This window comes from Salvelinus sp. IW2-2015, unplaced genomic scaffold, assembly GCF_002910315.2.
Source record: "Salvelinus sp. IW2-2015 unplaced genomic scaffold, ASM291031v2 Un_scaffold609, whole genome shotgun sequence".
NCBI lineage: Eukaryota > Metazoa > Chordata > Actinopteri > Salmoniformes > Salmonidae > Salvelinus > Salvelinus sp. IW2-2015.
In genome coordinates, this window is record NW_019942583.1 from 539502 (window position 1) to 549112 (window position 9611).

Below are 9611 nucleotides of genomic sequence, written 5' to 3' on the forward strand. Positions count from 1 at the left end.
CTCACAGCATCAACCCAAAACAAGATCCCACAAAAACCAGTGGAGAATGGCTGCACTAAATATATCCCAATCAGAGACCAACCGCTAAACCAGTGCTCTGATTGGGAACATACCATAAACATGAACATAATTAACCTAATAGGACAAACCCCCTAGTCACACCACGACCTAACAAATAGAGATAACAGGCTCTCTAGTGTGCTCGTGGAAATGTGCTAATAGATCACCTCAATCAGAGACAACGAAAACAGCTGCCCACTGATGGGACCATACCAGGCCAACATAGAAATAATTAACCTAGATAGGAACACCCCCCCTAGTCACACCCCGACCTAACCAAAATAGAGAATAACAAGGCTCTCTATGGTCAGGGCGTGACAGTGGTAGATAGACTGGTCGTCTATTACTCTGCATGTGCACATAGAAAGTTACAATATTGTATTAGAAAGAGACGTTTGTTGCAAAAAGTACCATAAAGTAGGTTAAGTTAGATTGTTTCGCAAAAAAGTTGCAGGAGCCTCTCTCACACACATCCATTCACTCCAACATGCTAGCTCCGCCCCCCATACATTTGTTTATGTGACAAAATATTGAATGACAATATTTAAAAAAGAGTAGACGAGCTTTGACCCCACATGTAGATTGACTCTTAAACCTACAGTCTGGTATTTTGAAAAGCAGCAAAATGGCAGACGTTATTGAAACGACCAGATTCCTAGATCCTAGACTAGCTTAAAAGTCATTAATCAAGGGGTTATAGATCAAGGGTCAATGTGCTGACAGCTGGTTAGAACACACATTTCCATAATGTACATCTATCCCATCTACACGTAAAATAAACTCTGAGAATTAAATATTTCTTATKATTTGTTTTTGTTTTTTTAATAAATACTTTTTCAAATCAATATTCTGACTGAACATATTGCTGTATTTCAAACAGCATGAGACACAGACCATCAGGGATTATAGTGTATAGGCCAGTTTCCCAGACACAAATTAAGCTCATGGCCCCAAATCTCTTAACAACATGTAGTATATCTATTTTGAATAGAAGCCACTKAATTCTGATGCTAGAAGAAGCTATGAAAGTGTCATTTTTAACTTGCTACCGCAAAGGTTATTGAAGGTTCCTGAAAGAGATCCTGGAGGTGCCTAAAGCATTTCCTAAACTAACAGTTAATAAATAACCAAAGTTGACCTCTCCACCCTGACTGTCTGTGAGTCAGCATTTAGTGAGGCTAGCCAACGTGTGAGTGCTTTAGGAAACAGGGATCATTGCAGTAGTCAGCTCGGGCCTCCTCTGGGCTGGCTGGCTGTACATATTTATGGACTACCGTGTTGTGTGTGTGTGTGTGTGTGTGCTCTTTAGGAAACAGGCAAAGGATTACCGCAGTAGATATGTGTGTGTGTGTGTGTGTAGAATGAAACCCAATAAAAAATCTTTCATTGTAGTTTTTGTGTTTAATTTCCATGTTTTTTTTTACACAGGAAGGTGGTTTCGGTTAAAAAGTGGATTATACAACATCTCCACACACAAAGTGTGATTTCTTTGAGCAACCGAAAGGCTGTCATTGGCAGTGCTGCTGGCCTCTACCAAAAGATCTGGACCTTAATAAAGTGCCAATAGCAGTTGAAACAATAACGACTTTCTTACCCGCCATTATTTTGGTAAGAAGCTGAGGGGACCATGTCCATGTTCCCTCAGCCTTATGTTCCCTCAGCCCTATGTTCCCTCAGCCCTATGTTCCCTCAGCCCTATGWTCCCTCAGCCCTGTGTTCCCTTAATCCAGTATTCCCTAAACTCTATGCTCCTTCAGCCCTATGTTCCGTCAACTCTATGTTCCCTCAGCTCTGTGTTCCCTTAACCCAGTATTCCCTCAACCATATGTTCCCTCAGCCCTATGTTCCCTGGGCCCTATGATCCCACAACCTTATTTTCCCTCAGGCCTATGTTCCCTCAGCCCTGTGTTCCTCAGCCCTATGTTCACTCAATCCTATGTCCCTCAATCCCTTGTTCCCTCAATCCTATGTTCCCTCAGCCCTATGTTCCCTCAATCATATGCTCCCTCAACCCTATGCTCCCTCAACCCTATGCTCCCTCAGCCCTATGTTCCCTGGGTCATAAACTCAGCAAAGAAAGAAACGTCCTCTCACTGTCAACTGTGTTTATTTTCATGTGTGTAAATATTTGTATGAACATAACAAGATTCAACAACTGAGACATAAACTGAATAAGATCCACAGACATGTGACTAACAGAAATGGAATAATGTGTCCCTAAACAAAGGGGGGGTCAAAATCAAAAGTAACAGTCAGTATCTGGTGTGGCCACCAGCTGTTTTAAGTACTGCAGTGTATCTCCTCCTCATGGGCTGCACCAGATTTGCCAGTTCTTGCTGTGAGATGTTACCACACTCTTCCACCAAGGCACCTGCAAGTTCCCAGACATTTCTGGGGGGAATTGGCCCTAGCTCTGCACCCTCCGACCCAACAGATCCCACACATTGCTCAATGGGATTGAGATCCGGGCTCTTCGATGGCCAAAGGCAGAACACTGACTTCCTGTCTTATGGCAGTATGGCAGGTGGCATTGTCAAAGCTGGAGGGTCATTCAGGATGAGCCTGCAGGAAGGGTACCACATGAGGGAGGAGGATGTCTTCCCTGTAACGCACAAGCATTGAATTTCCAGCAATGACAACAAGCTCAGTCCGATGATGCTGTGACACACCGCCCCAGACCATAACGGACCCTCCACTCCAAATCGATCCCGCTCCAGAGTACAGGTCTCGGCTGTAACGCTCATTCATTCGATGTTTAAACGCAAATACGACCATCACCCCTGGTGAGACAAAACTGCGACTCGTCAGTTGAAGAGCACTTTTTTTAACCAGTCCTGCCTGAATCCAGCGACGGTTGGGTTTTGTGCCCATAGGCGATGTTGTTGCGGTCATTTCTGGTGAGGATCTGTCTTACAACAGGCTTACAAGCCCTCAGTCCAGCCCTCATTCAAGCCCTCAGTTCCAGCCCTCAGTCAAGCCCTCAGTCCAGCCCTCAGTCAGCCCTCATGTTCCAGCCCTCAGTCAAGCCCTCAGTCCACCCTCAGTCAAGCCCTCAGTCCAGCCCTCAGTCAAGCCTCAGTCCAGCCCTCAGTCAGCCCTTAGTCCAGCCCTCAGTCAAGCCCTCAGTCCAGCCCTCAGTCAAGCCCTCAGTCCAGCCCTCGTCAAGCCCTCAGTCCAGCCTCAGTCAAGCCCTCAGTCCAGCCCTCAGTCAAGCCCTCAGTCCACCCTCAGTTCAGCCCTCAGTCAGCCCTCAGTCAAGCCCTCAGTCAGCCCTCAGTCCAGCCTCAGTCAAGCCTCAGTCAAGCCCTCAGCAAGCCTCAGTCCAGCCCTCAGTCAGCCCTCAGTCAAGCCCTCAGTTCCCAGCCTCAGTCCACCCTCAGTCAAGCCCTCGTCCGCCCTCAGTCCAGCCTCTCTCAGCCTACGGCGGAAAGTCTGAGCACCTAATCCATCCTGTCTCCCTGTAGCGCCGTCTTAGGTGTCCTCACAGTACGGACATTGCAATTTATTGCCCTGGCCACATCTGCAGTCCTCATGCCTCCTTGCTCCTTGCAGCATGACTAAGGAACGTTCACGCAGATGAGGCAGGGACCCTGGGCATCTTTGTTTGGTGTTTTTCAGAGTCAGTTAGAAAGGCCTCTTTAGTGTCCTAAGTTTTAATTGCCGACCGTCTGTTAAGCTGTTAGTGTCTTAACGACCGTCCACAGGTGCATGTTCATTAATTGTTTATTGTTTTATGGTTAGGTTTATGAATTATCTTTGAAAGACAGGGTCCTGAAAAGGGACATTCCTTTTTTTGCTGAGTTTATGTTCCCTCGGCCCTATGTTTCCTTGGCCCTATGTTCCCTCCAACGCTATGCTCCCTAGGGCCCTCTCAAACAGGCCATCGTACTTTTGCATGACGATTGGTTTAGCAACCGCGTGACGCAGCATGAAAATGTGAACGTTATTGGTCAAGAATCACATGCTCTTATGTGACAGTTGTGTTTGTGATACTAACTTCAGCACATGAATGTGAGGATGTTTGAGTTTGAAAAAAACCAAGCCGTTTATAAGAAACAAGTCTCATCTTTTAACAGAACATCGGTGACGATGTCTCGTATACATTGTTGTCTAAGTCCGGGTTAGTTTGTCTTTCTGTAAATATATTGGCGGGCAGGCTGGTTGATTCTCCTGAGGGATTGAATGATGTGCACTGCAGCACACCCAGCAGGTGTGCTCGAGATGAGATTGATTACTCCCAGCTGTGATTAGACTGTGCCAAATAGTCATCCCGTGCTGGCAGGAAGAAATCTAAGACCAACCCCTTGAAAAATGTGACTTTCTGGTTTCCTTAAATCTCATAAATCTCCAATTTAGACTAGACTGACTTTATGACCAAAACTATACTATATTTACTATTTGCAGTACATTTTGTACACTAGAACAAATGTTTATTTCTCATAACTGTAACAGTCGTTTTCCTCCTCGTCTGAGGAGGAGCAAGGATCGGACCAATATGCAGCGTAGTTTAAAGACATAATCACGTTTATTTAAACGAAGACGAAAAAACACTTGAACTAACTACAAAATAACAAACGACGTGAACAGACCTGAACTTGAGAACAAAACACATGAACGCACGAACAGGACGGGAACACACGAAACCGAAACGAAAACAGTCCCGTGTGGTACAAACACTGACACAGGAACAATCACCCACAAACAAACAGTGAGAACAGCCTACCTTAATATGGTTCCAATCAGAGGAAACGTCAAACACCTGCCCCTGATTGAGAACCATATCAGGCTAATTGAAAATGAACCCAACATAGAAACACATAACATAGAATGCCCACCCAGCTCACGTCCTGACCAACTAAACAATACTAAACAAAGGAAATAAGGTCAGGAAACGTGACAATAACGATACTACATAGGTCGTTTTCAACCAGAGAATTTGGTTTTGAGTTCAGTTCTCCCTTGGGCGGCAGGTAGCCTAGTGGTTAGAGCGTTGGACTAGTAACCGAAGGGTGCAAGATTGAATCCCTGACAAGGTAAAAATATCTTGTTCTGCCCCTGACAAGGCAGTTAACCCACTGTTCCTAGGCCGTCATTGGAAATAAGAATTTGTTCTTAACCGACTTGCCTAGTTAAATAAAGGTTAAATAAATAATAATGGCACAGGTGGTGTGCTTGAATAGCTGCCTAATGAACACAACCAGATTCCAACAGATTGCAGGCAACATCATTAAGATGATTGTGATATTAAAGTTGACAGGTCTTCAGTCATCCCAGATATAACAGCTGGCCATAGAGGTCAAGACTATTACAAACAGCAGTTAAACTGTCATCCCTGATATAACAGCTGGCCATAGAGGTCAAGACTATTACCGACAACAGCAGTTAAACTGTCATCCCAGATATAACAGCTGGCCATAGAGGTCAAGACTATTACCACAAACAGCAGTTAAACTGTCATCCCAGATATAAACAGCTGGCCATAGAGGTCAAGACTATTACCACAACAGCAGTTTAAAACTGGACAACCTTCTATATTAAACTCATTCACAGACAGACAGGAACACTTCCCGCTGGGCACACCGGGTATATTTCAATGGGTAATATTTGGTTGAGACCTTGATCATTGAGATTACAACCTATATTCACCCACTCAAAAAGACACCAAAAAGTTAGGAACACGACAAGCATTTCGTACACCCCGCAATAACATCTGCTCAATATGTGTATGTGACCAATACGATGATTTGATTTAGTACAATTTCCAATGCGTTATCATCTTTCAACGATTTAAAAGCACAACCAAATTCAAATGAAAAAATACTGTCTGATTTTGGGATTATTTTCACCCAAATATCTCTCACTGCGTTTTTAACCAATTAAAAGCACAACAAAGTTCAAATAGGAATACAATGTCAGATATGTTGTTTATTTATACAACAGATGAATGTGATATCATTGGTCTTCACTTAATAGTAGAACCAAATGCCCTGGTTTACAGTTGAGATTACATTAAAAGTACATGGTTGTTCAAGATACTGTACAGATTATTACAGAAATATAGAAGATTTCCACAGACCTGCGTGACCTATGCCTGTTACTGTATCTTCAACACGCACGCTTTATATGATTACATATGAAGACATTTATTTGTTACAGTAACCCAAAATCTGGCCATGGGTATGTTCACAAATTTTAAAGGTTGAATGTTACATTACATCACTGTATGTCTCTATAAACTTGGCACATCTAGCCACTGGGATTTTTTGCCCATTCTTCAAGGCAAACTTCTCCAGCTCCTTCAAGTTGGATGGGTTCTGCTGGTGTACAGCAATCTTTAAGTCATACACATATTCTCCATTGGATTGAGGTCTGGGCTTTGACTAGGCCATTCCAAGACATGTAAATGTTTCTCCTTAAACCACTTGAGTGTTGCTTTAGCAGTATGCTTAGGGTCATTGTCCTGCTGGAAGGTGAACCTCCGTCCCAGTCTCAAATCTCTGGAAGACTGAAACAGGTTTCCCTCAAGAATTTCCCTGTATTTAGTGCCATCATTCCTTCAATTCTGACCAGTTTCCCAGTCCCTGCCGATGAAAAACATTCCCACAGCATGATGCTGCCACCACCATGCTTCACTGTGGGGATGGTGTTCTCAGGATGATGAGAGGTTTTGGGTTTGCGCCAGACATAGTGTTTTCCTTGATGGCCAAAAAGCTCAATTTTGGTCTCATCTGACCAGTGTACTTTCTTCCATATGTTTGGGGAGTCTCCCACATGCCTTTTGGCGAACACCAAACGTGTTTGCTTATTTTTTTCTTTAAGCAATGACTTTTTTCTGGCCACTCTTCCGTAATGCCCAGCTCTGTGGAGTTTACGGCTTAAAGGGGTCCTATGGACAGATACTCCAGTCTCCGCCGTGGAGCTTTGCAGCTCCRTCAGGGTTATCTTTGGTCTCTTTGTTGCCTCTCTGATTAATGCCCTCCTTGCCTGGTCCGTGAGTTTTGGTGTTGCGGCCCTCTCTTGGCAGGTTTGTTGTGGTGCCATATTCTTTCCATTTTTAAATAATTGATTTAATGYTGCTCCGTGGGATGTTCAAAGTTTCGGATATGTTTTTACAACCCAACCCTGATCTGTACTTCTCCACAACTTTGTCCTTGACCTTTGGAGAGCTCCTTGATCTTCATGGTGCCACTTGCTTGGTGGTGCCCCTTGCTTAGTGGTGTTGTAGACTCTAGGGCCTTTCAGAACAGGTGTAWATATACTGAGATCATGTGACACATATTGCACACAGGTGTACTTTATTTAATACTCCACACACATATGCCATCAAAAGTGGTGATGGCATATGTGGTGATATTATTTCATAATTAGTAAACATTTTTTGATGTTGTTACAATTTGAGTCTTCTATGATGTATATAAAGTGTATTATTGGCATCCAAACTCAATATTTTACATTTTAACTCTATATCTGACAAGGTACAGGTGTCTTATTTTTTGAATCCCATAACCATGTGTGTGAMGTGTATACCTTCAAAGMAGATTTGTTTAAGACTACCAAGAAACACTCTGTGTGACCCTGATTTAGCCCACTGCAGTAAAAGGTTACTCTGCATCGTTYGAAAGGGCTTGTAAGCAAGTATTTCACGGTAWTCTACACCTGTTGTATTCGACGCGTGTGACAAATACCATTTTATTCAATTTGGCTTTAATTAAATMACATTGGCCAGTACAGTACTGTWAAACTGTAATATACCYCATTTACATAGCATACACTTTTATCCAAAGTGACAACAGTCCACACATTTTGGTATGTGACCAAAATGACACCCAACTCTGCAGCACTCCATCAATCAGGCCTTTATGGTAGAGTGGCCAGATGGAAGCCACTCCTCAGTAAAATGCACATGACAGCCCACTTGGAGTTTGCCAAAATTGCACCTCAAGGAATCTATAATGTTTAGTCTATAACAGTTTAATGTTTAGTATATAATAGTTCAATATTTAGTCTATAACAGTTCAATGTTTAGTCCATAACAGTTCAATGTTTAGTCTATAACAGTATAATGTTTAGTCTATAATAGTATAATGTTTAGTCTATAATAGTATAATATTTAGTCTATAACAGTACAATGTTTAGTCTATAACAGTTCAATGTTTAGTCTATAACAGTACAATGTTTAGTCTATAACAGTTCAATGTTTAGTCTATAACAGTTCAATGTTTAGTCTATAACAGTTCAATGTTTAGTCTATAACAGTTCAATGTTTAGTCTATAACAGTTCAATATTTAGTCTATAACAGTTCAATGTTTAGTATTTTATAGTATAATGTCTAGAAATAAAGCTGTCCAAAAAGAAGCAGGTACTTCACTGGTTCGTTTAATGGCCATATCAGGTATAAGTCTGTCTCGTATATGGTCACATCCTCTGGCTCATATCTCAGCAGATCTGCCTACATAGCAATAAATCAATGCTATGTGCAGCTGGATGTATTTCTGAKACACYTGTTTCWGAACATGGACATATTGGCCTTGTAAATGATCAGTTGTTTTGGCTATGCATCTTGTAACTCTGTCATCACCAAATATGAGTTCTAAGAACAGCTCAGCACATGTAGTTTTATACTTTGACCTTTCTATGAGGGAGGATCGTAAAACAATCCCGAACAACGTTAGGTTGCATGCATTTCTGACACCCAGTTTCTGAACATGGCCATTGGCCATGGAGAAGGTCACAGACGGAGTAAAACATGTGACTACTTCTTGTGACTCTGCAATTTGAAAAACACATCCCCAGTTTGATCCAAGTGTTTATCCTTGTAAATGTATGACATTAATATTACATGTAGCCTTCCGTTGACTTCACACTGCATGCTGAAAAAAGTGAAGACCTCATAACCATAGAGAGATTCAGTAACAGGCCAGCACATTATTTTTTAATATTTCTTTTTTTTATATATATATATATTTTTTATATATACAGTATATATATATATTTTAATTATTATTATTATTATTAAAAAAATTTTTTTGACACATTATTTTGACCTTAATAGTAGCCCAGAAGGTCCCCACATTGCAGACATTGGCCACCGTAATAGATTTACAGCTCTTGTACATTTGGGCATCCATGTCACAGCATGTGACATTTCACTTCCAGACTTAGATTTCTACTGTCTGTTACATTTTAGTGAATTGAATCATGCTACATGTCCTGATGTCAGCCAAGGCCTTGGGGTGTCTCAGGKAAACTCCTGTCTGTGGTGATTAAAGGGTCATTCCACAAACAGAGTACGTTTTTGGTATGTGACTTGGTCATAAAAACGATTCATTTCACCTCATTTTAACATTCCGTCATAAAGAGCAGACGTTCGACTTCATTAAAACATCTCTCATCTCAAAGGGTTCAAAAATACTATAGAAAGTAAGTGCCATTAAAGTAACAAGGTTGATCGTAGTAGGGTTGAGTTTTTTTTGTGTTAAATCAGCCTGGAATCCCCTTGTGACAGGGGGAATTGGAAGCTTGTTGTGTGCAGCAGGGAGTGGAAATTAGA